This window comes from Corythoichthys intestinalis, chromosome 7 (genome assembly GCF_030265065.1).
Source record: "Corythoichthys intestinalis isolate RoL2023-P3 chromosome 7, ASM3026506v1, whole genome shotgun sequence".
Taxonomy (NCBI): domain Eukaryota; kingdom Metazoa; phylum Chordata; class Actinopteri; order Syngnathiformes; family Syngnathidae; genus Corythoichthys; species Corythoichthys intestinalis.
In genome coordinates this window covers 53,310,934-53,338,098 of record NC_080401.1, presented here as the reverse complement: position 1 = coordinate 53,338,098, position 27,165 = coordinate 53,310,934, and the positions used below count along the sequence as shown (strand labels likewise).

Sequence of the window (27,165 nt, the reverse complement as noted above, 5' to 3'; positions counted from 1 at the left end):
ATTTCATTCATTTTGTTGCAGTTTTATAGCTTTTCAACTTTTATATGTATAGGAAAGTCAGTTACATGCAATGACAGTTTTCGGACACCAGGGGGGGCCTGGCCACCCTGGCCCCCCCTAAAATCCGCTTATGATTTTGAATAATATATATAATTAATTACCTTCGTTTTATGGCTGGGTTGAAACAAAAGCGGTTGCGCGACGTCTGTAAACAGGGGTTTCCAGGGTAAAAAGGACAAATTGAAAATAGTTTGGGGAGGTTCATGCGCCATGAATCTGCTATGGCAGCATATAGACGTATTTTTCTATCAAACACAACAGTTCTTTTGGCTTAAAATAGAGCAGTTTCTTTTAAAGAGGCGTGCAAGAGCAGAAACTGCTTTTTCAGTCTTGTCTGTTTTCCGCCATATAATAAATATATGTAAATAAATTTTCCAATTTTCATAACTATCTGTACTTCAATTTAAATACACCTGTGAGTATTTTTACCACCTGTGCCTAATTAGCAGCAATTAACATCTTCCATTCCAGTGCATTCGTAACTCTACTTCAGGTTTTAGCGCCATCGGGTTTCCCTCCCAAGTATCCAGCGGAGCCGGGGAGAGAGAGAGCCGAGACGCCGTCAGCCTCAAGTCTCTCGCGGAGGTCCTCCCACCTCCTTCGAACAAGCCCAGCTGGCCCGGCCCGTCTCAAAGAAGGAGGGAGGGCTGGAGCTCATTTGAATGAGCGGACGAGGGGCGGCCGCCTTCACTCTGCCCGGAGAGAGTGCAACTCAGCTTCGGAGAGTAGCGCGTCGATACCCGGACTGGAGAGCCCAACGAGCGGATACAATTTGCTTCCAAACCCGGCGCGGCTGCCAACGGACACTTGAGTCCGGTTGACCCTTTCTCAGCACTCCCGTGCTTTTGTGACCATGTGTCGCCGCGTTACATAGACTCTTTTGCGGGTTGTGCTTCGGAGCGGGGACAGGTGCTGGTGGGGGACCACCGCGGACACGCGCTCACAACCCCCCGCCCCTGGTGGATGTCAGGCCGGCGTGCGGGCTCCGGACTCGGCGTAGACAGGTGCGACGGGGAGGAGTAGTTTGGAGCCGAACTGCCTTGGCTTTTTACACGGATTTTTTTTTTTTTTTCAACAAAGCGGAGCGCATCCTTGAACAACTCCCAGAATTTTCTTCCACTCAGACTAATTAAGGTAAGTGAGACAAACTATTCGGCGTGGCGCGCTCCAAATTCGGCTGTGTTTATTTGTGTTGATTCAACCCTCCCAACGCGCGATATCATGACTCTCCTACTGTATATCCTTGTTTATTTCTCCTTCAATTTCTTACTGCGTAGCTCGCAGCCAATGCACTAAACGAGTCCAGATTCGCTCTCCGGACTTGTACTGCCATCGGAAAAGGAATAACTGGATTGATTTATTCATGCAATTGTCACGGCGGCGTAGATTAACATTAAAACCGCCTCAGTCAGCCAGCTTTTTTAATTGAGACGCATGGGATTTAACCTGCGGTGCTTGCCCTTTCCCCCTATGTATTATGCAATATGCTCATTAAGAAACGCTTAAAATGAACGTTGGAGAACTTGCACAACATTGTGCTGGAGTTGGACTTGACTGATGTTCTGGTGAGTGTTGAGTCTTGTGGTTGTTAATGCCCGCTGGCATTCTCCTTCTCTCCTCCTTCCCATCCTGCACTGCTACATACTCGCTGGACATAACATTAGGCACACCTGCACTGCCCATTTCATACCAAAGCTGGTGCATCCAAATGTAGATTGCATGCTGAATGAATGCGTGGTGATCTTTTTATACTGGTCCGATACCCATATTTTTAGACTATTAAATGACGAATCAGATTTAGTTTTAAAGTGAGGCCAGCTGGTACTTCAAGAAATGCTCTGATTACAAATATTGCACAATTCTCTGTTACTAACATCAGTTTCTAAAGAAAAGTAGTCCGGCATAAGAGACATGGTTGAGTTACAACACCTGGAAGAGGGCGATTGTGCAAAATAACAAATGTGAATACTAGGGGTTAACGGTACACAAAAATTTGGGTTCGGTACGTACCTCGGTTTTGAGGTCAAGGTTTGGTTCATTTTCGGTACAGTAAGAAAACAACATGCAAAATATAAATGTGCTAGTTGTTTATTACATACCTTTGTGCCTTCAACAATAGGAACATTAGCTTACACAAAGCTAGAATTCTGCTCAAAAAGTAGCGGGTATTTAAAGATAATCCAACAACAATTTGCCTTTCAGACCCCACGTATTGGTCAGCTTTCTTTCTGAAAGAAAGAAGAAAAAAGAAGTCCTGTGCTAAAGAGAAAAGCAATCCCAACGACAAAGATTTTAACATGTATTTTACAAATGAAATGTCTCAATGAATCTTTTTTTTTTTTTCTTTCTTATGAACGGTTTTCAAAAGCTTTATTGGTGGATTTTCTCAAGTTAAAGCGCGACACAGAAATTAATAAATGTAATTGTGTAAGCAGGATCTGTGTATTATTATTATTTAATTAGAGGTGTTTTAGCCCGTTTCAATTTATTTAAATGGGCTATTATTTATTCTATTATGTGTTTATATTTTACAAATGTGATGTAGTATTCATTTATATTGTATATTTTATGTTGTATAACTTTAGTTCCTATGTGAATATTAGTTCCTACTTGTTTTGTTGTGGTAGGAGGGTTTTGTATTGAACACAGGGCCGTGTTGGTTATTATTATTGCAGAGAAAACAGCAGTAAATCAACAAAGACAAGTCAACTGTGCCCTGATCTACCACTCAAGAGATCTGATGGACTCAAAAAGTGGGTTACGATTGCATATTAGTTTGAAAATCGACAGGATCCACCGTATTTTTACACGAGTGACTTCCGGTCTGCACGATCCTAGATACCGGTAATAATATTGATGCAGGAGGGTCACGTCTTGCGTCAAATAATAAACTCTGCCTTTCTTTTCACGTGCGTCGCGTTGAGCCGCTTCTGGGACGCGTCTAACACGCGACCGCACTGCGACTGGTGTGCATTGGCTGATTGCCTTTAACGCCCGCGTTTCACTGCGTTCTCGCAGCAGCCACGTTGTCGCGCCGTTGACGTTTCTGGGTTATACTGTCCTACCGTGTTGGTCCTCATTATAGTAGAAAAGACGGAGTAAATATAATCTACGCAAAGAAACTAACCCGATCAACTCACAGCCTCGAAAAGTAAGGGTTACATTACGTCAGAAACTCGTTCGGTACGCCTCCGTTCCGAACCGAGCACCACGTACCGAGACGGTTCAATACAAATACATGTACCGTTACACCCTTAGTGAATACTGTATCGTATGAGATTTTGGGACTAAATCTGACTCTAAAAATGACCGTATCGGACGCCCATAACGATGGAGAGTACCCAGATAGCAGACCGACGTTGAAAAGATGTTGGATCAACATTCCGCTGTCAATCTTTTATCGTTGAATCAACGTTACTTTTGCACCCTCAATTAATGTTGTTTCAACATTGAAATCCATACAAAACTAAACGTCATTTCGATTATTAATAACATTGGAACAACGCTGAATCAATGTTGTTCTCGACCCAAACGCCCGCTTAACCATAATTCAATGACCTTTCAATCATATTTCCCAGTCAATCATAAATTAACTATTTGTCAACATTAGTTCATCAACTATAAAAAATGTTAACCCAACAATAGCCTGGCATACCATAGAACAACGCTGTTTCAACGTCACTTGATGTTGAAAATTTCGATTTCAACCATACTGATGATTTTGATGGGAAAATCAACGTTTAGTCAATGTCGATCTGCTAAGTGGGTACTGGGGATGTTACTATTCTCAACATTAGAGGTGGGAATCTTGGGGCACCTAACGATTCGATTACGATTCAGAGGCTACAATTCGATTATAAATTGATGAATGATGCCACCTAGCTATTAGCTGCTTTTTCTGTTTCGTACATTAGTTACAAAAATCCTCTCAGGCTAATACTCAAGTCATCATTGTATAAAAAGCCTCTCAGGTTTAAATAAACGACTATTTCAGTATCAAGTTAACATTTTAAAACAGTAAATAAAATACTCAAGTACCCATTCTGTATCAGCAGCTTTAAACTACATTCAATTCTTTTAATTTTACAAATCAACTGTTAAAGTTGTTAAAATTGCTCCCGTTATTCCATAATTTCACTTCTGTCTACTTTCGACATGTGGAAGTTTTAAAACTGTTTCATCATTTATAGATGATTCAAGTCAAGATTCTGCCGATTTAAGAGTATTTTAGATTAAAAGTTCATTAGGTTTGCTACAACAGTCTTCCTGAGAAGTCTACTGCTTTAAGATGTCTGCTGTTTACTAACGCCAGCAAGTCTGTCATTTCGCATCTAGTTTTCTATACATGTGCTAACGCCGCTGAGTCTGTCATTTCGCATCTAGTTCTGTATACATGTGATATCTACCTTAGCATTATGTGGGCGTAGTTTGTAGCGCCTGTCGGTCGCAGTCAGGTATTATTATTATTTTTTTATTTAGGGGCATGAGTTGAGCATGATGTTTACTCTCGGTCCATTCCTCATTGCGTCCCGAAGACCGCGCTGACGGTGTTTTAGTTCCACTTTTCTTGGCATATTTCAATAATCGGATTTGGATGTTTGTGAACCGTTCTTGAATCTTGCACGTCCGAATTGCGAATAATCTAAGAATCGGAAATTTCACATACCTCTAGTCAACATCCTTTTTGTCGTATATGCTTTCTTTTTATTAAACTCATACGGTGGTACCTCGACACATGATCTTTTTGACATCCAAAGTAAAATTTGACTCGCCATTTGTTTCTACATCCAACGACATGCTAGAAATACGACAATTCATGACGGCGCCGCAGTTTCTTTTTTCTCCCGTAAAACGGACGCACGGCAGATTTTCTTGTGAGAGAAATCAACATGGGTTCCAACAATGTTAGTGCAGGTGGTGAAAAAGGGGAAAAAGGTCACGCTTACTATTGAAATGAAGATGAAAATGATGGAAAAATATGAGCGTGGTGTGCGCGTCTATGAACTGGCTCGACAATACGGCCTTCTGTCCTTGAAAATTGAAAGTAAAAAGTCCTCTCTCACTCTGTAAAGTCAGCCACGCGGTGCGTTCAGGTACACTACGCAAAATACACCACACTACAACCCTATTCGTTGCATTATTCTGATCGGGAATTTGCTAAATTATTAACTTGTTAGCTAGGATCTTTTGGTTTTGTATTTGGAAAAAAAATATTAGCTAATTCTGAAGAGTTTGGTGAATCCACATGTGGAACTTTTGGGGTTCGGTACCTTTAGCAAGGTTAAGAACCACTGAGTCTAGAACAGTTAATCGGTAACAAATCGACTAACCTTTAATAAAAAAAATGACCGTTCTTTTGATAGTCGAATCTGATAGAGACATGGTGATTTAAAATTTTTGCTAAATTCTCTTAATAGCAAGTATTATTTATTTACATTTTTTAATAAAGAAAAAAACGGTGAATATTTTTCAATTTTTAATTTAAAAAAATAATAAATAATTATTAATAATAAATTCAGTTTATTTTTAATTTTTTTAAATGCTCATTTTTTAAATAAAAGTAAAGGAGAGGAAAAATGGTAAAAGTTGTCTCTTAATTAATTTTACAATTAAAAAAAAAAACCCTGTTATGGTAAAATTTTTAGTTAAAATATTGACTTTGAAATTTGTAAATTTCATATAAATTGGGCACCTGTGTCTGCGACTCCAATGATCCGTCAATATTTAATGCGATTAAAAGAAGAAAACTCAGGAGGAATTGTTATGAAAAGCCAAGAAATGTATATTTGTAATAATAAAAAAATTAAAATTACTTTAGATTTCTTGCTTTAACATAAAATTTGCGAGGAGTAGAACAAAGATTATCCTCACTTGTGATAGATCTACATAAATATCAATATTTAAATGACACATATTGATCAGGGTGTATGCGTACGTAAAATCCCAGGGACATTTTTGTGTTGTTACTGATTTGCCGTTGAATTTTTTTCATTTCACTTCTAAATCTTGCTTTTAATGATGCTGCAACAAAAAAAAATGTGTTGCTGAAGAAGCCATTCTTTAAAATATATATTTTATTATTTATATATATAATACCTTTGTTATTTATCTTGCAATTGTTTAGGACTATTCAATTTGGATTTTCCATAACTTTGACCACAAGATGGTGCTACTTCCCACATTCAAGCATGCAGCAAAAATTTTACGGTTTTGTCCATTTGCCATTGACGTTGGTTATTGGCATGTATTGAAATAGCACATATGTCTTGGATGTCCAACTATTACCTGACATGAGATTGTTGGCTGCCATTGACAGAGATGGACGTCCAATTCATTTCAAATAGGAGGAGCTGGCAGGACATCAGTGTAGTTTTTTTAGGGTGCTTTCTGTATGAAAACGTCTGAACTAGCTCCTCTAAATTTGGCTCACTACACCTTGTTTTGTGTGCGTATGTGTGTGTGGTGGCTCCCCACCGTTTCAAATTCAAATGGCTTTTCATCCCTTGCCTTTTGTCCATGGCTGAAGTTTGTGGACTGGAAAAGGGGAAGACAAGAGAAGTGTGAGAGAACCAAGAAGTAAAGCGAGCCAAGGGAATGACACCACCTAAAAACGACCATTCTCTTGCTCGGAATGCGTCAATCAGTCTTGGTTTGACTAGTCTTTTAAGCTTTCCCCCCCCCCCCCTTCCAGTACTCCTTTTAGTTTTCTCATTGGGTTGTCACACAGTTGAATCTCTGATTGAATGACTGACACAGACCGATAGCTTTCAACTGTGTTAGGCTGAAATAGATCAATAGTGTTTAGGTTTCGGTCAATGACAAAAACAATGGATGTGATATACAAATATATTGTGTTACGGGTTTGGTCCGGACCAAAATTCAATTGCAAGAGGCGTTCTATCTGTAGGAAAGAATCGACAATAAAAGGAAGTACCTGCCTGATGGAACCGCCACCTCCTTTCGGGTTCAGGCTTTTTAATTTCTTTAAAAGCCACGAGGGTGATACAGAGCAATCTTGGATGGCTGTGAAGCAGAAACTGTGGTCTTTTAACCTGTTCAGTGCCTTTGATGGTGACAGACGCTCAATTCATTTGAACTGTGAGGGGCTTGCAGCAATCTAATGATCAATAGCACTGAAAGAGTTGAGGAAAAATGTTATAGAGCTGGGATTTATTATCTGTATATTGTGACACAATACGCATATCGCAATATGATGTTCGGTTTCCAATATATTGCGTGAATGTCCTTTTGAGAAATGCATGATAACCATTACAGTTGTCCGATAATGACTTTTTAACAGATACCCCGATGTTGTCAAACTCTAAAAATCCGATACCGATATGTGCTGTTGTGGACTTAGATTTTTTTTTTTTTTCTTTTTCTTTAAACCTGTCCTGTTCAGCTGTTTGACATGGAGAATGGAAGTGTAAGTACCCGGATAGTCTGAACACTTTTAATGTTTGACATTGAGAGTCTGACATACTCCCATTGTGATCATTCAACATACCTCGTTTATTATAACAAAGCAGCGAACAGGACTGGGCTATGGGGGAACAGAAGAAAAGAAACACAAACAACAACAAGACATACATTGAACGCCTATCTACATTTACTACTAGTATGTTGGTGCTATCGTCAACTAAATGTATTTCCGGTTGACACATGTGGGGGGCCTGTTGACCAAGGAAAGAGGGGGAAGGAGGTGGGGGAGTCTATAAGTTAAGTGATAGAAAGGGTAGAGTGTACACAAATCTGTGATCTAGAACCCAGTAATCGTGTGAGTGTAAGCCCGTTGGCGACCGACCCTACGCTGCCCCATCATCGATCCTGGCACCGGGACCCCCCCGCCCGAGCGCGCCCAATCACATCCAGCCGCACTCGAGCCCCAACGTGGACTTAAATGTTATGGCTAATTATTTCGTGATTTCCCACAACATGCTTTAATAATGATAAATGTAACAACTTCAAGATTTTCCAAATAAACATTCTGTGAATGATTGGAGAAAAACTTCGACTGAAGTTATCAGAAAAAGTGCCAAAATAATGTCCCATATGTATGAATTGAAATGAGCCAAAAGTCTTAACTTAAATAAAATGAATATTTCACAAATAATTGATGTTACACTAGTTACCCCAAAGAACCACTAGGGGGTGACAAAGCAATACATGACCTCATATGACATTCCAATGTAATAACAATTCACAAGATGCATTTTGCTGGGCTTTTGCAGATTTTTAATTGTTTTATTACACAGTCGTTACATGTGAGTTTATTATTCATTATTTTCCATTTATTGTTCTTTTCATTTGTGCACCACAAGTGATTAGGGTCTTTCCCTCCGTTAACAAATCCAAGCATCTTAGTTTTGAGACATCTAGAGGTCTCTCTAAGCACAGCTACTGTACTAAGTGTACAATAGTCTTAATTGTTGCCTGTCACTACATCACTTTATTATTATTACTGTTACCAGTCATGTTTGTGTTCCAATGTATGTATGTCTCACTTATGTTTTTCCTGTGTTATGTGTCTTTCGTGTGCAATTTCGGCTTCTTTGTATGTATGTGCATATAAAGATGACAATAAAGCTGACTTATGACAATAATTTACAACCCGGCATACATACTGGTGCAAAACAGATACCGATCTTTTTCTGACATTATTTTAAATGCTTTTATCGGGTGGTCGAGATTATCAGACAAATCTAATAATTATCCCATTTTCTTCATCAGTTTTTCTTAGATGACATCTTGCCATGTGATGTAATGCACATGCTGGATTTTAATTTGTAGCGTACAATCATCGTAATCTTAGGAGTTTTTTTAAAAGCAGATTTTCACACGGTTGTGAGAAACGTAGGCCTAGCTACTATATATGGCTATAGGAGCTAACTACTGTATGACTCATTCAGGACTACAGATTTATAAGCTATGTTGCTTATAATGTTCAACTGCTTATAACTTGAGAACTAAAAACATTTTTTAATGATAAATGATCAATTAATCGTGGCAGTTAAAGTTGTCCGATATTGACTTTTTAACAGATATTGTCCAACTCCCAAAAATCCGATATACAGTATATATTTACATATATTAAGGGCTGTCAAACGATTAAAATTTTTAATCGAGTTAATTACAGCTTAAAAAATAATTAATAGTAATTAATGGCAATTCAAACATATATAAAATATGCCATATTTTTCTGTAAATTATTGTTGAATGGAAAGATGAGACACAAGACGGATATATACATTCAACATGCATAAGTACTGTATTTGTTTATTACAACATTAAATCAACAAAATGGCATTAACATTATTAACATTCTCTTAAAGCGATCCATCCATTGATAGAAAGACTTGTAGTTCTTAAAAGATAAATGTTAGTACAAGTTATAGAAATTTTATATTAAAACCCCTCTTAATGTTTTCGTTTTATTAATATTTGTAAAGTTTTCAATCAAAAAATAAACTTGTAGCCCGCCATTGTTGATGTCAATAATTACACCATGCTCACTCGTGGTACTAACCCATAAAATCAGTTGGACCCAAGCGCCAGCAGAGGGCGCCAAACACCAAAAAACAAGTAACAAGTGGACATTACACTGTACTGTCATTTTAGTCTGTTTGAGCGGGGCCTGTGCGTTAATTGCGTCAAATATTTTAATGTGATTAATTTAAAAAATTACCACCCGTTAACGCGATAATTTTGACAGCCCTAATATATATATAATGTGTGTATGTATATACGGTAGTGGACTAACCATATCATGGCTAATTGTATTGTAAAACCAATAATGAAAAATCAATGTCGATATTATCCGATATTTTTAAATGCTATTATCGGCTACCCGATAATATCGGACAACTATAGTGGCAATCGTAAGAAGTCATTGACTGGTTAAGCAGCGATCCAATCGAATCGATGCAAATACAAAACCTCGATCAATATTAAAACAAATGTTTATATAAATAGCTGAAATATTTAGCAACAAAATTGTCGAAATTCTGTATTTTTTATTGCTTCAAACGAAATACAGGTAGTCCCCGGTTTACAAATGTTTCCCGTCCCTGCACTGGCGTTGTAACCCGGATTTCCGCGTAAGTCAGAATTAACCCTGAAAACTATCCAAAAACATGTATTATACGTCATTGTAGTGTCCTCGCTAAGACGTTGGAGTTAAGTCCTAGCTAGACAGTGAGCTCCAAAGTGACAGTCAGACGTCCGTGTAGTTTTCTGACTTTATTCAGCTGCTCATGACATCAACGCTTGCAGAGTGAAACTAAAATAAAATGAAATTAAATCAGTCTCATCTTTAATAACAGCAATTCAAATATACCTTTACAAGTAACTGCTGATACAGCAATCACAAACGATTAGCATGTATCAGTTAGCGTCCGCACATGATCAAAAACAATCACATAAATCCACCCTAAGTATTCAACCACAATTAAAAACTCGCAATAAACGGTAAAAAAGGGGTTGTATAGAGCTGGCGCCTCTGGATGCTTCACAAGCAACAAATGTGCGCGTAGGCTGTCAGTTCTCTCACTTGGCTGCGCTCGTATGTACGTATGTGGAGTGGGCGCGTGTGTACATGCACTCACGTGCGGAAGTACTACCTGCTCTACGCTTCATGCGCCAAAATAGATGCATGCATCACCAAACAAAAGTCAACATTAACAAAAAAAAAAAAACGACGATGTTGTCAAGTCGAAATCACGAATTTGGGTACGTCGGTAACTGGGGACTATCTGTACAACTGATTGGTTTAAAAATGTACATATCGTGCAAATAATAAATATTGTTTCGTTGAAATTGGTGATTAGCATACAAATGTATCTAAATCAGTAAAACATTCAATCTTTATCGCACAGCGCTATCGTTTCATATCATTTCAGTTGGAACAAATGCAGGTGCAAGATTTCTAAACTCTCAAGTCATTTCAACTGTAGTCTCCTTTTCCCAAAGTTCATCTTTTGACATCCTTGTGAGACTTCTTTTGCATCATTTGGAGAATAATTAAGCGTTTCACCGCCAGAGTTTCAGCAAAAAGTCATCTCTTTCTCTACGATTGAGTCACACGTGCCTCTCAGACGAAACAATGACTGCTTTGTTTTCTGACGCCAGCAGTCACCACTGAGCAAATGCTCTAACGCATACGCCAGGTGTTCTGGCACGAGGACGTCGTCCCTCATAGTTAGGCACGCGCGGACTCAACAAGCGTTCTACTCCAGACAAACACGACGGCGTACTTGTGGCGCAGATCCATGTTCTTGTAAATGCTGGACAGCTTAAACAACCTCCCTTGAGTACCTTTCATCGATTGAATTCTACTCCGCGCAACCTCATATTGGACCACTTTGTAGCTTTACGTTTTCCAAACATATTAGCTTTTTGGCCCCGTCCAAAATACACATTTTATAAAGACACTCGGGCATTCGGTGGACTCTGCATTTTTCTGCCTCGTAAAGAAAAATGGCTTTTAAAATTCCTAAACCGTCCGTCCGGAATGAGTATCTGCTTTTACTGTGGATAATCCCCGAGCGCTACTGTCAGCATTTCTTACGGCGTTTATTTGAAATGGGTCGAACGTATGCAATAGAAAGTGACCATAACACTTCAGGTAAGACGAGAGAATAGACTGCTTTTTGCTCCTTTTTGGCAAAGGAGTCATAAAGAGCAAATATTGTATTTCTGAATATGCTGTTCTCAAAACAACCAGTTGATAGGATCAGTTTTTGCTGGTAGGGCTGGGCGATATGGCCTAAAGTACGTATCACGGTAAATTGAGCAGACTTACTTCGATAACGATAAATGACGATAAATTTGCCCAAGCGGACTGTTATTTAATTTGAAAAGCTGAATCAATGCGTGAAATACAAATAAACTGATTTTTGTTGATTTATTCACCAGATTTCAATTTAACATATTTAAATAATTGTACATGCAGTCTAAACATTAAATATATCAAATGATCATGTAAACCATAAGAATTCAAGTATGAACATTTATAACACCTTGTATGGCTTGAACAATGTACATTATCAAAATGAATATGCCTGTGCAAACAGGTCATTGTAACACAAATGACTTACAGCTTGAGCTGTACACTTCAAAAAGGCAACTTATTGTTAATGGTTACTGTGACATACTCAACACAAATGTTTACTTCAAGGTTTCAGGTTTTTTCCCCAGAGCATTTTTTTATACATGCACCCACAAATGCACCCCCCACACAGACACACATTAAAGCAATATTGCTCTTTTGCCAATGAAACATTTAAGATTTTATAATGGCAGTAATGACACAGAATGAAGCAAGCACATACAGAAAAATAGCTGTGGCCATTAAACGGTCATATTATAGGCTTCACGTTGCATTGTAATTTATGGTGAATGCTTTACCCTCATAAAACAAAGAAATCACACAGACACACACATACAGATACAAAATAACGCGACATACTAATTGCTAGATGCAGTCCGTGCCCAATCGACTCATTAAGTTCAGCCGTTTTGACAAGTTTAGAGCCGCTAGCCAACTGCATCACGATCATTTATAGCGTTAGCCGCTAAAGGCAGAGGCAAATTTATTTGTATAGCACAATTCAACACAAGGCAATTCAAAGTGCTTTACATCACATGAAGATCTTAAGAATCACATTAAATCAATAGAACGTAAAAACAAAGACAATTGAAACAGGAAATAAAATTATACATAAAAATCGCATTTAATCACGAAAAAAAAATACAGCTACTACTAATAATAATTGAAATCAGTAATGGAGATAAAGCACAGAAAAGCAAAGAATGCAAATAGATTGAAATATATAGACAGTTATGAATATGCTGTGCTAAACAAAAGCGTTTTTAGCCCTGATTTAAAGGAGCTAACAGTTTGAGCATACTTCAGACCTTCAGGTAACTTGTTCCAGAGGTGAGGAGCATAATAACTAAATGCTGCCTCACCCTGCTTGGTTCTTGTTCTTGGAACATACAGGAGACCGGTTCCAGACGACCTTAGGCTAGCATTAGCCTGTGGCCTGGCTACCAGTAGAAAGCACCCTCTCCTGAAATCGTGAGAACATGGGAGGAAAGCGTGTGAAAGCCCGTTTGGAGGCCGCCAAGAGTCTACTTGATGTCGGGTGAAAGTTTGCAAAGCTCCCTTAAGCCCGACTCATCACGTTTGCTTGTAGCGATAGCCGCTAGCGTTAGCCGCTAGCAGTTAGCCTACTGGCTTTCTGTTTGTTTGAGTTCCTCATAACCACGTGACTTACGCGACATACGTAAGCACACTGACTGCTTTCTTGAAGGGGAATGAACATAGCCGAACAACACAGAGTCAAAGCGGGATGAAAAGACTATATTTTCGTGTTTTATTAAATTACCGAATTTACCCAAATGGTCAAAATTACGTCTGTCATGGTGAAGAATTTCGGTAACGGTAAATTTTCGGAATACCGCCCCTCGGTCATCGCAAAGAATTTCGGTAAAGGTAAATTTTCGGTATACTGCCCGGCTCTAGTGTGGGCCAAGTTTCGGGACATACCTTCAATGTTGTGGTAGCCTGCAACGCTTTGGATTTGGGTTCAGAACAGCTTTCGGTTAGAAGATAAAGATACGGCATTTAAATCTCAGCTACAGGTGTAGTCAAAAGTGTCCCACATATAAAATTGCTCTTATTTTGTTGCCAAAACTTTGGCACTGAAGAGGAAAAAAGTCGAGGCAAATGATAGGTGGAGTCAACTCTTTTTACAATTTTAATTTTTTTAATTCTCCTAAATGAACAGAGGATGGTGACACAATTCAGGAGCAAAAAGAAATCAATAATCGACTAAGCTTAATACGTTTAGTCATAAATGACAATTAAAATGATTCTTTTGAGAAGATTTGGTCACCCTCAATCATACTTTTTATTATGCCTATCCAAATTCCATTTGTGGAAATGTCCTACCCGTCTGTATACTGTAGTAATACAAAGTATAAACAATGAATTCTCATCTCCTTATCATATCTTGGAGGAGAGGAGTGTTCAAATGTTTACAGAAAGGAGTACAGTCACTTTGCAAACAAGCCTGAAGACTGCAACAAAACAGCAATGAACGAATATGTATAATTACACATGATTAGATTAATACAGGTAGTCCCCGGGTTACGATGTACTCTACTTTTGCGATTTGGACTTTAAGACTAAGTAGTTTTGTCTGTCATTTTGTCTCCAGTTGTTTTTTTTCACTCTCATAAGGAGTCCCTTATTGTACCTCACAGTATCTTATTTTTTACTTTACTTTATTAATATGACGTGTTCTGTCTTAACTAAACGTGAAGTTGTTATACTTTACGGACATCAAACAAGGCAATTTAGCTTTTTGAAGCTTTTTACTTGCTTCGGTTTGACAATTTATGTTACAGCTTATGTTAAAAACGACACGTAATTTAACAATAAAACATTTGACACAAAATTGGTGTTCAAACGTCTATCAAGTCTGATCAATATGTAAATTTAGTAGATTAAATTAGCCTAATTTGCCCAACAAAAGTCCGTTAGCTTAAATGCTAACAATGCTAAGGTATTTACCATTCTCATCGCAAATTGCTCACACATAACTTCACAAACTGTAGCTGTAAACTTAATTACAAATGCATACACAAACATATAGTAGCTGAAACAACTTACAGCCTGATGTGGGCCAAACCAAAGCGCAGCTGTTCTTTATCCATGTCAGATGATAGTCTCCTCCTCAGTCATAAGACGACAGTACAGCCAGACCCAACGCTGCCACCAGAGGGCAGTGTATCCCCCATCAATAAAGAAAATACAATACATTTGGACTTTTTGCCTAGTTATTTTTTGGTACTTAGAGTTAATTCTGACTTAAACGGAAATTCGATTTACATCGCCAGCGTAGGAATGGAAATCGTTCGTAACCTGGGTCATAGACTTCATAAAGATATTCACGGGACACGGTGCATGGGGCCGATTTATAGGTGGCCTGCATTGCTGGCGTGGCCATCAAAGCTGACCGAGTAGAATCACAAAGAGTGTTTTTTTGTTGAAATATTGTGAATTAATGCTTAAATCCCTGAATTCTTTATAGATATGGACTTAAAACAGTCACAATTCCTAGTTAAAAGCAAGAAAACCCCCGTCCAGTTAGCATTTATTTTACTCAAATATGTTGAAGTACGATGCTAGTTTGTCAGTCAATGTGGCGGCCACCATATGTAAACAGAGCTTTTCCGGTGAAAATTTCTGTGAATAAATGCTTAAATCCCTGAATTCTTTATAGATATGGATGTAAAACGGTCTCGATTCTTGCTTAAAAGCAAAAAAAAAAAGTGCAGGTAGCATTTATTTTATGTAAATATGTCGAAGTATGATGGTAGTCTGTCAGTCAATGCGATGTTCGCCAAATGTAAACAGCTTTTCCGGTGAAAATCCTTGTGAATAAATGCTTAAATCCCTGAACTCTTTATAGATATGGACATAAAAAAAGTCGTGATTCTTGCTTAAAAGCAAAAAAAAAAAAACGTGCAGGTGGCATTTATTTTACGTAAATACCGTATTGGCCCGAATATAAGACGGCGTTTTTTGCATTAAAATAAGACTGAAAAAGGGGGTCGTCTTATATTCGCGGTCTAGATATTATACCCATTTACGATGCTAGATGGCGCCAGATATCATTGAAGCGATGTTTGGTCATGACAGATTTGAGCTACTCTGAAGTTTAACCAGTTTACATTATTTTATTGCAATGTTTTTCCTTATTCAGATTTCTTTCAACACTACAGTTAGTTAGACTTCACTTTGATGGTTAATGCAGTTATTGCAATTTTGTTGTTTTATCACAATAGATTGGTTTATTTACATTTTAAAAGTTTACATATTTAAATGTTCAGATATTAAGATTTGAATGAGGCAAAATAACATGCTTTTTCTCTCAAATATATTGTTATAATAATTTGTTTCTCATGTACTGCAATTATTTTCTGTATAAAAATTAATTTGGTGTTCAAAAAGTCTTTTCAAACTTGAGTCTTGAAAAAGCGGGGGTCGTCTTATAATCAGGGCCATGTTGCGTCTAATGTTTCCCTTTCATTCAAAAAAAAAAAAAAAAAAAAAGGTTGGTTGCTTTTATAGTTTTTAAAATTGTTTCCTGGTCAGGTCTGCAGCTCCCGCCTCTTTCTCCTGATTGGCTCACCATAAGAAGGCGACCTATCCATATAGCATATTTGTTCACGAAACAAATGCATAATTTCCAGTCAAGAAAAGCTTTTTGTGACGGTCTTTGCACTTCTTTTAATGAGGAAATTTAGTGCATTTCCAACAAAACTTCTGGAATTGTACTATCTACAAGAAGCGCTTTGCACTCCGACATTGTACTCAACCAGATAGTAGCTTCCTGGTCCTGCTTCATTCACATGATTGGCTCCAACATCAGATGACCAGGGAAGTGGTTGGACAGTTAAGGTTAGCATGACGATACTGCATATTGAACCATAGAATCGGGAAGTGCCGTCTTGCTAGCCAAGCTAAGTGTTTTAGGTGAAACCAACCAATTTTGTAACGGCAAACGCTAGAAGCAAACCTTTTTTTCTGGTTATGAAGTTAATCCTTCTTTTGGTGGGTTTTATGCATAGTGTCACAATGACTCTTGAAAATTCAGTCAAAATATTTTAAAACTGCTGGTATTATGAAGAAGTCTATTGAAAAGGTTTGACAGTGACCCTCTTAAAAATGGCTATTTTCACAGACTGATTGAGTTTTAATGGATGCAGAGGCGTACCTCAGTGACATTGACGAGGCTTGCTAGTAAATGCTGCTCAGCTGCACTGCGCTTGTTGTAAACCTGCCACCTCGGCTTCCTTTTTTTTCCCCCTTTCTTTTTTGTTCTCACTCTTAAGACGGCTCAAGAGGTTTTTATTTTTGACATTTTGAGGGTCGTGGCCTTGTCTTGGTTTGGATTTACCATCAAGAACAGCACTTCATTTTTACCAACTAATCTGATCCGATCAGCGAAAAAGATCAGGTTTAACTCATTGACTGGCATTGACGGCCATAGACGTCCAATCCATTTTAATTGGGAGGGTTGGCAGCGATCAAATTGGTCAATTGCCGTCAATGCAGAGAAACATGATCACTCAATGCCATCTTTCTCAGTTCAAGTCAATTTAGCGTCTGTAGCCGTCAATGGCAGCGAGTTTAGGGCTACACGCAACAAAATATTTCAGAGGTATGACGATTAGCGATGTTCCCGATCTGATCATGTGATCGGAAATCCGGGCCGATAGACCGATATATCGGGCCGATATTTGGAAATTTGATGTATTTCGGTATCTGCCTTTTCTTCAATCCGACCGGCCGATATGAAAAAAGTCCATTTAAAACTACGGATAGGAGTAGGGATTGCGCCATTTTTCAGAAGATTGGGTCTTTAATTTAAAAAAAAAAAATGTTTTTTTGCTTCATGCTCGTACAAACTAACTTAACCCCCCTCCCCCCGCTGCTTTTCTTGGTCGGCAGTGCACTGTGAGTTTTGCTTGTTAAAATAACGATGATTGACAGGCGTTGAAGCTTTGATCTTGCCAGAGAAGCTTGGCAGCGCTACCTTGAAAGACGCTGAATGTGTCAATCATCGTTTAGCTTGTTAAACATTAATGTACTGTTCTGCTCACTGTTCTCAACAGTGAGCGGATTTAACTGGACTCACTCAATGAAGCATTTAATAAAGACACACATTTTTTACTTCGTTATTCTTGTTTAAAAATAATTTGCCTTATGAAAGCGGCATGGTTGGACAGTAACATTTTTTTTTTTTTTTTTTGGGAACAATACTTTTTTTCCCAGAGAGCTATTTATTTATTTATTTAACCTGTTATTCAACTTTATAAGAGATGTTTCTGAGTCTAGGAAATTCTGGCGCTTAGATTTTTATATTTGTGTGATTCAATAAACATGCTTTAGGCATTTCAATGAAGTTCAGTGTTTGCGTTATTCAAAATTTTTTTTTTTTCTTTTACGCCAATTTTTCCACTTTTACTGCAAGTGAATATCTGCCCCAAAAATCTGTTATCAGGCCCTCTAACTACTAATAATCATCATCGGTCGATCTCTAAGGGCTACAAAGCAACAAAATAAGATGTACAACAATGTTGTCAAAAGAAACAAGTATTTTTTGCACTACGCAACATTTTTAGATTATTGTCATCGGGGGGAAAAAAGATTTGGTGTCATGAACTCTGGCGCATATGTGATCTTGACAACTCTATGGAAAAAAAAAAAAAAAACAACTGGTAACCAAAGCACAAGTACGGTGGTACCTCAAGATATGCAATTATTTCGTTCGGGTTGGGTATCATCAATCAGATAGTTTTTCGTACAATGAATCGCGTTTTACATGTAAATCGCCTAATTCGTTCCAAGCTCTCCAAACACCACATTTAAAATTGCTGTCATGTCCTCTGATTGCCTGTCTTGATTTGTAATTCTCTGTCGCCCCCAAGTGGCTCTTAAGCTTTTTGATACTTTTGATATTATTGAATAATCTTTGACAAGATTTTTTGATAGGACTTTTAAGTGTAACTCGTTTGTGAGATTCCATCTCATTCTACAGATGTTATCGCATGACTATTCATAGCGACACGGAGCGCTACAAAACGTGCTAACTTTGCTTGTGGTTTAATCTGGCTGTTTGTGCTTTGATAAGTAATATTATTCTTGTGTTTCATATAGGCTACATGAGCATTGTGGTGTGTACGGTATATTTTGGTTACATTTATAGTCAAACGTAGATACGTGATTGCTATTATGATCTATTACATCAAGTATTATCTTTCGTATGATGAATAATTTTTCGAAATGCAAAGCGCAAAAGCGCTGAAAAACTTTTAAGATGAATTTTTCGTATTTAGCTTTTCTATCTCGAAGTAATTTTTTTGTTTCATATACATGACCATTATGTTGCACATTGTGGTGTGTATATTTAGTTTTAGTGACATTGTTGCGAGCGAGAACCATCTATTACAGTGCGTATTATCTTTCGTATTTCGAAGATACCACTGTACGTTTTTTTTTTTGGTAACTCATCCATGACCAAACTAGTGAAAAACTCATTTAAATTATAGCAAAAGGATGAAAAAACCCACATGATTGGACGTCTATCATCGTCAATGGCACTGAAAGAGTTGAGCTGTTTGATCTTAGTATGGAAGCACAAATTGGGCAGGTATATTCATGAATCACTTCAACTAGGGCACACTCATTTTGACCTATTTTATGCATGAAAAAGTTGGGGAGGAAAAAAATTGGAATTCTGTGCAAGGTCACCTTTAACCCCCCTTTTGTTTCTCTCGCGCTTTACCTTCACACGTTCTGCCACTCCAGCCAACCCCTGTAACTTATTAAAACCCTCTTTTTTTTTTTTTTTTTTTTTTAGGTATTCCTGTTGTCACTCTAGCTGTCAAGAAACGGGAGACTATCGCATAACATCACTTTGAGTGAACAAAAGTGTTTCAAGCTGTTTGTTTGTCAGCTCGCCTGATGCTAACTGTCAGGGGGGAAAATGGCTGGCCTTCAGTAGACGAGAACGGACAAGCACTTTGAGAAAAACGCGAGATACGATTCAATGGAAACTGGCTTTAGTGAAGGTTCTTCTCCGGTTTCCCAGCTCAATCTGTTGACCGCCCCCTTCTCTCTTTGGCCCCCCCTGGGTCCTGATGTCAAGGCCTCTCAGGCAGTGTGGTCCTTGCCCACTGGGACTCTGAATAGGACAAATTGACCGTAACAATGTTCCCACTTAGCATGTGGCGCTGGGAGTGAGGCGAGGTGAAAAGGAAGGAACCCGATGAGTGAGGGCTGGGCCAGCCGCAAAGACTGGGAGTGGTTCACTCAATCGATTGAGGGTCGTTCCAGAATTGGAGGACATTTAGGCTGGAAAATTCTTGAACAACTATACTTTACTAGAGTTGTACGATATTATCGGCTAGGGTTGTTCCGATCATGTTTCTTTGCTCCCGATCCGATCCCGATCGTTGTAGTTTGAGTATCTGCCGATCCCCATATTTCCCAATCCGATTGCTTTTTTTTGCTCCCGATTCAATTCCAATCATTCCCGATAATTTTTCCCGATCATATACATTTTGGCAATGCATTAAGAAAAAAATGAATAAAACTCGGACAAATATATACCTTCAACATACTGTACATAAGTACTGTATTTGTGTATTATGACAATAAATCCTCAAGATGGCATTTACATTATTAACATTTTTTCAGTGAGAGGGATCCACGGATAGAAAGACTTGTGACTTTGTATATTGTGACTAAATATTGCCATCTAGTGTATTTGTTGAGCTTTCAGTAAATGATACTGTAGCCATACCCAAATGCATGATGGGAAGTGGAACCATGACTGTGCGTAGTGCTACCAATTGATATATCTTCTCTGTGTTGGGAAATAACATAAGGTGTTAAGAAAAAGATCAATTGCTACCTTGCTACCTTCCCCACATTGCTTCCCATGATATTTCTAATTGTAGGGAGAGGGATTGTAAGGCTTTAGCCAATTAAAAAAAGGCACCAAAGGCTGCCAATATTCACTCTACTCATTTTACGCTGCCTTTTATCTCTTTATATAGGTAAAATAGCGCCATTACAGATTGAGTGCGACAATGTGTGAGTGGGTCGTGCCGTGCATGCAATAATTGCGTTAAATATTTTAACGTGATACATTTTTTAAAAAACTAATAATGCCGTTATTGGGATAAATTTGATAACCCTAAATACAAATACAATTAATGAAATACAGTTGGAAAACGATTTAATTAAAAAAATAGGCATGGCCGATATTTTTTTGCCGATTCCGATACTTTGAAAATGATGTGATTGGACCCGATCGATCGGGAATCGATCGGGATGCCGATCAATTGGGACATCTCTATTATCGGCTGATAAAAGCCTTTTTAAATGATACTGGACAATATTGATATTGTTTTTTTTCATTATCAGTTTTTGGCCTATATGTATGTTGCATACAAAGTGAAGGCCTTCTGCCTTTGTACATGGGCTGGTCACAGCATTTCTCGCCATTAAATGTTTCCAAACTAATATGTTTGGGATTTATGTGCGCAGACCATTTGCATTCAATGTGCAAAAATTAAATGAACAATCAATGGTTGAAAAATTATGAATGATAAACTCATTTCATGTAACTACTGCTTTACCAGAAAGAACTAGTCACTAAGAAAAGTAACAAAATACAAAAACCTGTTCAAAAGCCCAGCAAAATACATCTTGGGAATTGTCATTGCATTGGCATGTCCTATGATTACCTAGCCTGTATTTGTAATTCTTTGGTCGCCCCCTAGTGGCTCTTTGGGGTAACTACTGTAAAGGTGATTTAATTGCGAATGATTCCTTTTACTTAATTATGGATTTATTTTCTATAACTTCAGTTGAAGTTCTCATTTTCACGGAAAGTTTGTTTTATTTGGAAAACCTTGAAGTTGTTACGTTTATCATTATTAAAGCATTCAATGGGGCATCACAATACAATTGGCAGTAAAACGTTGAGTGCATTACCGCATATATTGGTATTGGTTTGAAGTCTGAGTTTTTGGAGTTGGACAATATCTGTTAACGGTCATTATCGGACAACTCTACACTTTAAAAAAAAAAAAAGCTGCTCCATATTTATAAGTGATAGGCGATAAACTATCGAAGGTGTGATTAACTCAGATGATCAATGGGGATTTTTTTTTTTTTTTTTTAAGTATTTGGTATAAATGAGTTGTCACGATCACATATTTTGCACCACAGTCAGTCAACAGATTTACAGGATGTACCGCTCCGATACAATGGCGATTTATTCATTAATTACAAAACATATTTTTTTTCTTTTAACAATATCTTTGTCCATCTTGATTATTTTGTTGCTTTGTAGCCATGAAAACAAAATCTTAAAAATGCAATCTTTTTCACCTGACTGCAATCTTCTAAAAATGACGGCTCTGGCCCGATTTTCGATCATGGGATCGAATCAGGGACATCCTTAATTCTTATACCTCTGGATTATTTTTTTGCTTGCTTAACTCATTCACGGACATTGAAAGCAATAGATGTTAAATTTGTTTGAACTGGGAAAGCTAGGATTGAGTGATATTTTACTGCCATTGATGCCGATACACGCCCAATTCAATTTAACTGGTGGGCTGGTAGCAATTGAACAAGCTATAAAAAAAGATTTTTTTTTCTTTTTAAGCATATTGGAAATAACAGGCAAGCGAAACACTCGTTATTAAAATATCAAACTTTTACTGCGCTTTCCTTTTGCAACATTGGCCACCAGGTGGTGCAAAATCACAATTAAAAAAGATAATCACCCGAACACTGAACATAACGGTTATTTTGTAACGCTGATATTAGCCAATCTTGAAAAAGAAGACCATGTATCGGCCCGATGTATCGGTCAAACTTGAATTGTAATGACTTCGCGAGAGCGCACAGAAGGAAGTGTCGCATGTTCCTTTCCCTCGCTATTTCGCTGCCAACCCTCCCACTTTAAATGGTTTGGACGTTTACCAGTAATAATAAATTGATAAGGTCATAAATTGATCCATCCTATTATATCGGCTGATCTTGAAAAATCTTTTTATCAGTCCACCCTTATAAGAAAGATCATCACCCAGACAGTAAGCCCAATTATCCTGTTATTTAGGCTAAATATCAGCCGATAGCCTATCTTGAAATTGAATTCGATTCAAATTTTGCTTCTTCGAGAATTGGTTTAAATAGAGTTGTGTTGTAATGATTTGTTTTGATTCGGTTGATATATGGCCCTCTAGTGGCAACAGTGAACCTAGCATAACTCATTTAACATGGCTGAATCCAGCTGCTGGCTGTAAAGACCAACATAAGGTATGTTTTTGTTTGAGCTAGTGTGTTTGTTTATGCATTCAATATTTAGTTTGAAAGTATATTTAGATTTTTTTTATGGGAATACGTGTTTGAATGATTTGTTAGGAACATTGTAAGAAAACAAAACAAAAAAAAAAACTAGCATTTTATAGCATTTAATCTAGCGGACTTTAGCAATCTAAGTTAGCCAATTGTTCTTTTGTTGCACTTAGATCCTCATTTATTTATTCTTTTATACTTTTTGAGCCTAGGCTCACGTATTTAATTCTTTTTATTGAAAGTGCAATTTTGCATAGTTTGAAGAAACACTCAGGAATTTTGTATTCGTATTTAATGCTCTTTTGAAAGTGCAAAAACAAAATATAATTGCAAGCATAAACAGCAGTTTCTTTCCTTTTACATGTCTTAAAATTTATTCTGCAAGGCATTAAGTGTTTGTAATCCGATTACTCGATTATTCGAACTAACCAATAGATTAATCGATTACTTAAAAAATCGATAGCTACAGCCCTAATTTAGTCAGAAACTGCACATTTCAGAATGTCCTCCAGTTCTGGAATGACCATTAAGTTTAAACTAGCTAATATTGTGGCCTCTTGTCTCCCCACATGGTTTTTGTTTGTTGTAATTTGCCCCAGGCTATCGCGATGGAGTTGCCATAGCAGCAGGATAAACACTTGCCTGTGACCCAGCCAGGCTTTTCTCACACGTGCGAGCACAAAACGACACATCTCATTCTCGAGACCCAGATGCCTTCTTAGGGGGTGCACACTGTCAAGGAATTTTTTTTTTTTTGGATCCACTCCAAGGTGTTGTCGAAATGATTTAGGGTCACTAACAACTGCCCCTCATTTTCAATTACAGTATGAGTGTGTTGCAATTGATGTTTCAAGACCCACAGGGTCTTGCGTTGCTTTCAAATTCGATCATTCACTGCCAGCCTCTTGCAGTTATAATGGATTGGACATCTATCTTTGTCATTGGCAGTGAATGAGTTAAAAAGCTACCAAATGAAAGAATGGAATTGGGGAAAAAATCGTTTAATTCTGCCATTTAAAGTTTTTTTTTTTTTTTTTTTTTAATCTGAGTGGCCTCCCCAACTTTCTGCAGCCACTGGAAATAGTACCATTTGTTGCGAAAATTATTTTTATAAGTACACCTCTGCATAACATTGTCCTTTTATATTAAAGGGAAAAATACAAATCAGAATAAAGTACAATATAAAGTACAGTATACCTTATTAACATTGTTTTGTAACAGAAAAGAGTTAAGGCGCATCAATTTGACTGAATAAAAAAAGTCTGTAAAAATACACTCGAGGTACATTTTTTGACCATTTGATACTGAAAAATTAAAATTACGGTAATAATATCAATCAATAATAATAAATTCAAATTAAACGACATTGTCATTGGACAGAGGGACCATTTTTATTTTTGCTGCAGGCAGTATCAGCTCCTTTGCTATGGTGTGAGCTTATTTTCACTGAGCATTGACTTCAATTACTGGACGCGGGACCGATTAATAGGGGGCCTGCATTGTTGGCCTGGTCGTCAAACCTGACCAAGTGGAATCACAGACAAAGAGCTTTTTCATTGAAAATTCTTGTGAATAAATGATTGAATCCATGAATTTTATATATATATATATATATATATATATATATATATATATATATATATATATATATATATATGTAAGACTGTCTCGATTCTTGGTTAAAAGTAAAAATAACCCATTCAGTTAGCATTTATTTTACGTAAATATGTCGAAGTACGATGGTAGTCAATCAATATGGTGGCCGCCTTATGTAAACACAGCTTTTCCGGTGAAAATTCTTGTGAATAAATGCGTAAATCCCAGAATTCTTTATAGATATGGACATAAAACAGTCTCGATTCTTTGGTAATAGAGCAAAAAAACCCGTGCGGTTAGCATTTATTTTACGTAAATATGTCAAAGAATGATGCTAGTCGGTTAGACAATGTGGTGGCAACACCCTTGCAACAAAGAGCTTTTTACGTTGAAAATTCTTGTGAAAAAACAAAAAATATAGTACTGTATTTTTCGGAATATAAGTCGAACCTGAGGATAAGTAGCATTTTGGGGGAAATTCACTGGATAAAATTCAACACATAGAGCAGATATGTCATATTGAAAGGCCTTTTAAAATAAAAACACAATCAAGAACAACATGCTGAATAAATGAACAGTATGATAATGTTGCATGAGCAACAAAATGTGAACGTGGGTGATATGTTAATGTAAAATAGCTATTGAGAGTTATTCAGATAACTATAGCATAAAGAACATGCTAACAAGTTTACGATACCATCAGTGTCACTCCAAAACACCAAAATAACATGTGAAATGATATAATAATGTGTTAATAATTTCACACATAAGTCGCTCCTGAGTATAAGTCGCAGCCCCCGGCCAAATTATGAAAAAAAAAAAAAAAAAAAAAAGACTTATAGTCCGAAAAATAGGGTAATTGTCTTGAACCCTCGAACAAATCACTCCTGAGACAATCCTACCTGTTTGTATGCCGTACAGCTTTTGTACTTTTTCAAAAGAAATCCGGTGCTGCATTTGTCGCTCTTAAACTAGACGAAATTAGTCTTGTTTTCGTCAACAAAAACTAGACAAAGACAAACACGTTTTGATATGACTAAAATATGACTAAGACTAATAAGTAGAGCTGAAACGAATACTCGAGTAACTTGAGTTAAAAAACTGATCTGAGTAATTTTATTCACCTCGAGGAATCGTTTAATTTTGCCAGCTCTAAGCATCACGTTTTGCCCAGAATACTTTTAATGTGGGACAACGCGCTGACGTCACGTGCGTAGAGGAAGAACCAAAAAAAAAAAAAAAAATTACCTTCCTGCAGCCGACAGCCGCTACAAGCTACGGTGACGTTGCTAAAAACTACGCCCGCATGATGCTACAGTGGTAGCAGGTAGCTAAGTTCTGATGCGTCTCTTACATATCATATGTAAGTAGAACTAGATGCGAAAAGACAGAGCGGCGTTAGTAAACAGCTGCCATCTTAAAGCAGTAGACTACATAGCGCTAATAAATAAGATTAACGTTACTGTCACTAGCTCACGTAATGTTAGCCCTGCTATTAATTATGACCACTAATGATGCGTGGCTAACGTGTCTTACATACAGGCTTTTTTTATATGTGAAAACATAGTGCTGTAGAGTGATGAGGGTGTAAAATAAAAAATAAAAAAATAATGCTAAATGTTAATTTTAGCTCAGTAGTCGTTGCTGGATAAAACACCAAGTAGCACTGGTCCCTAATATGCTCCAATACAGCAGATATCATATGTACATTTATTTTGAACACTGCAAAAACTCAAAATCCTATCAAGACTTACAGTTTAGACTAACTTAAAACTTAACTAGAACTTAAAAATAGCTTGACACAAATGGAAATTCTATTGAAACACATGGGAAAAACACCTAACTTTTAAGTGATGTGTGTTATCAAGCGTAATGACATTTTTAGGTAAGAAATATATATATATATTTTTATAAGATCTAGAAGTTTTTTAAAACTTAACTTTAAAACTTAAGTTTTAAAAGCAGTGAATTACTCTTTTTATTCTAGTCACCTCTGAAATGTAACTGTTGGCTGTTTTCAACAATGTACATCGAAAATAAAGACATTGATTGACTGAAAATGGTTCAATATTAGATGAAATGTCTTGTTTTCTCATGTATATTAATTATTGCCCTTTACCTATAAAAAAAATGTTTTATCCGATTACTCAATCGATAGAATTTTCAGTCGATTACTCGATTACTAAAATATTCGATTGCTGCAGCCCTACTAATAAGTATAGTTGTCCAAAAGACTATGACTAAAACAAAAATTAAACAGTGCTGCCAAAACCTCTGCCTGCTATCATCCTCAAAGTTAATTACTGAAAGTCAAGATATAAAAGAGGTGTCATTCAACTAGTTGTCAGTCGACATATCACAAATGTTATGCAAAATTTTTTATAAAGATTGAAAAGTTACCTGGTATTGCTTTAAAATGTATGTATTGACTCGTATCGTCAATGGCAGTGACAAATGTTAAGAGTATGATGAAAGTGTGTCATACTATTTTTTTAAGCTTATATCATAGCAAAGTTAAACTGGTATTGTGCAGAATAAGAAAACTGTGGCCAGAG

General features: G+C 37.2%; 1 protein-coding gene across 3 annotated transcripts in view; it reads left to right on the top strand.

Annotated features, from left to right (window-relative positions):
- Window positions 1-604: 604 nt before the first annotated feature.
- Window positions 605-27,165, top strand: part of sema6bb (sema domain, transmembrane domain (TM), and cytoplasmic domain, (semaphorin) 6Bb) — a 541,651-nt gene continuing 515,090 nt past the window's right edge. For 2 of the 3 annotated variants that reach the window (XM_057840421.1, XM_057840419.1), the window contains exon 1: window positions 605-1,194. The gene's annotated coding sequence lies outside the window, so the exon portion shown is untranslated. Of the gene's footprint in view, window positions 1,195-1,219; window positions 1,626-27,165 lie in introns of those variants that run through there. The other variant, XM_057840420.1, reaches the window with a different exon arrangement.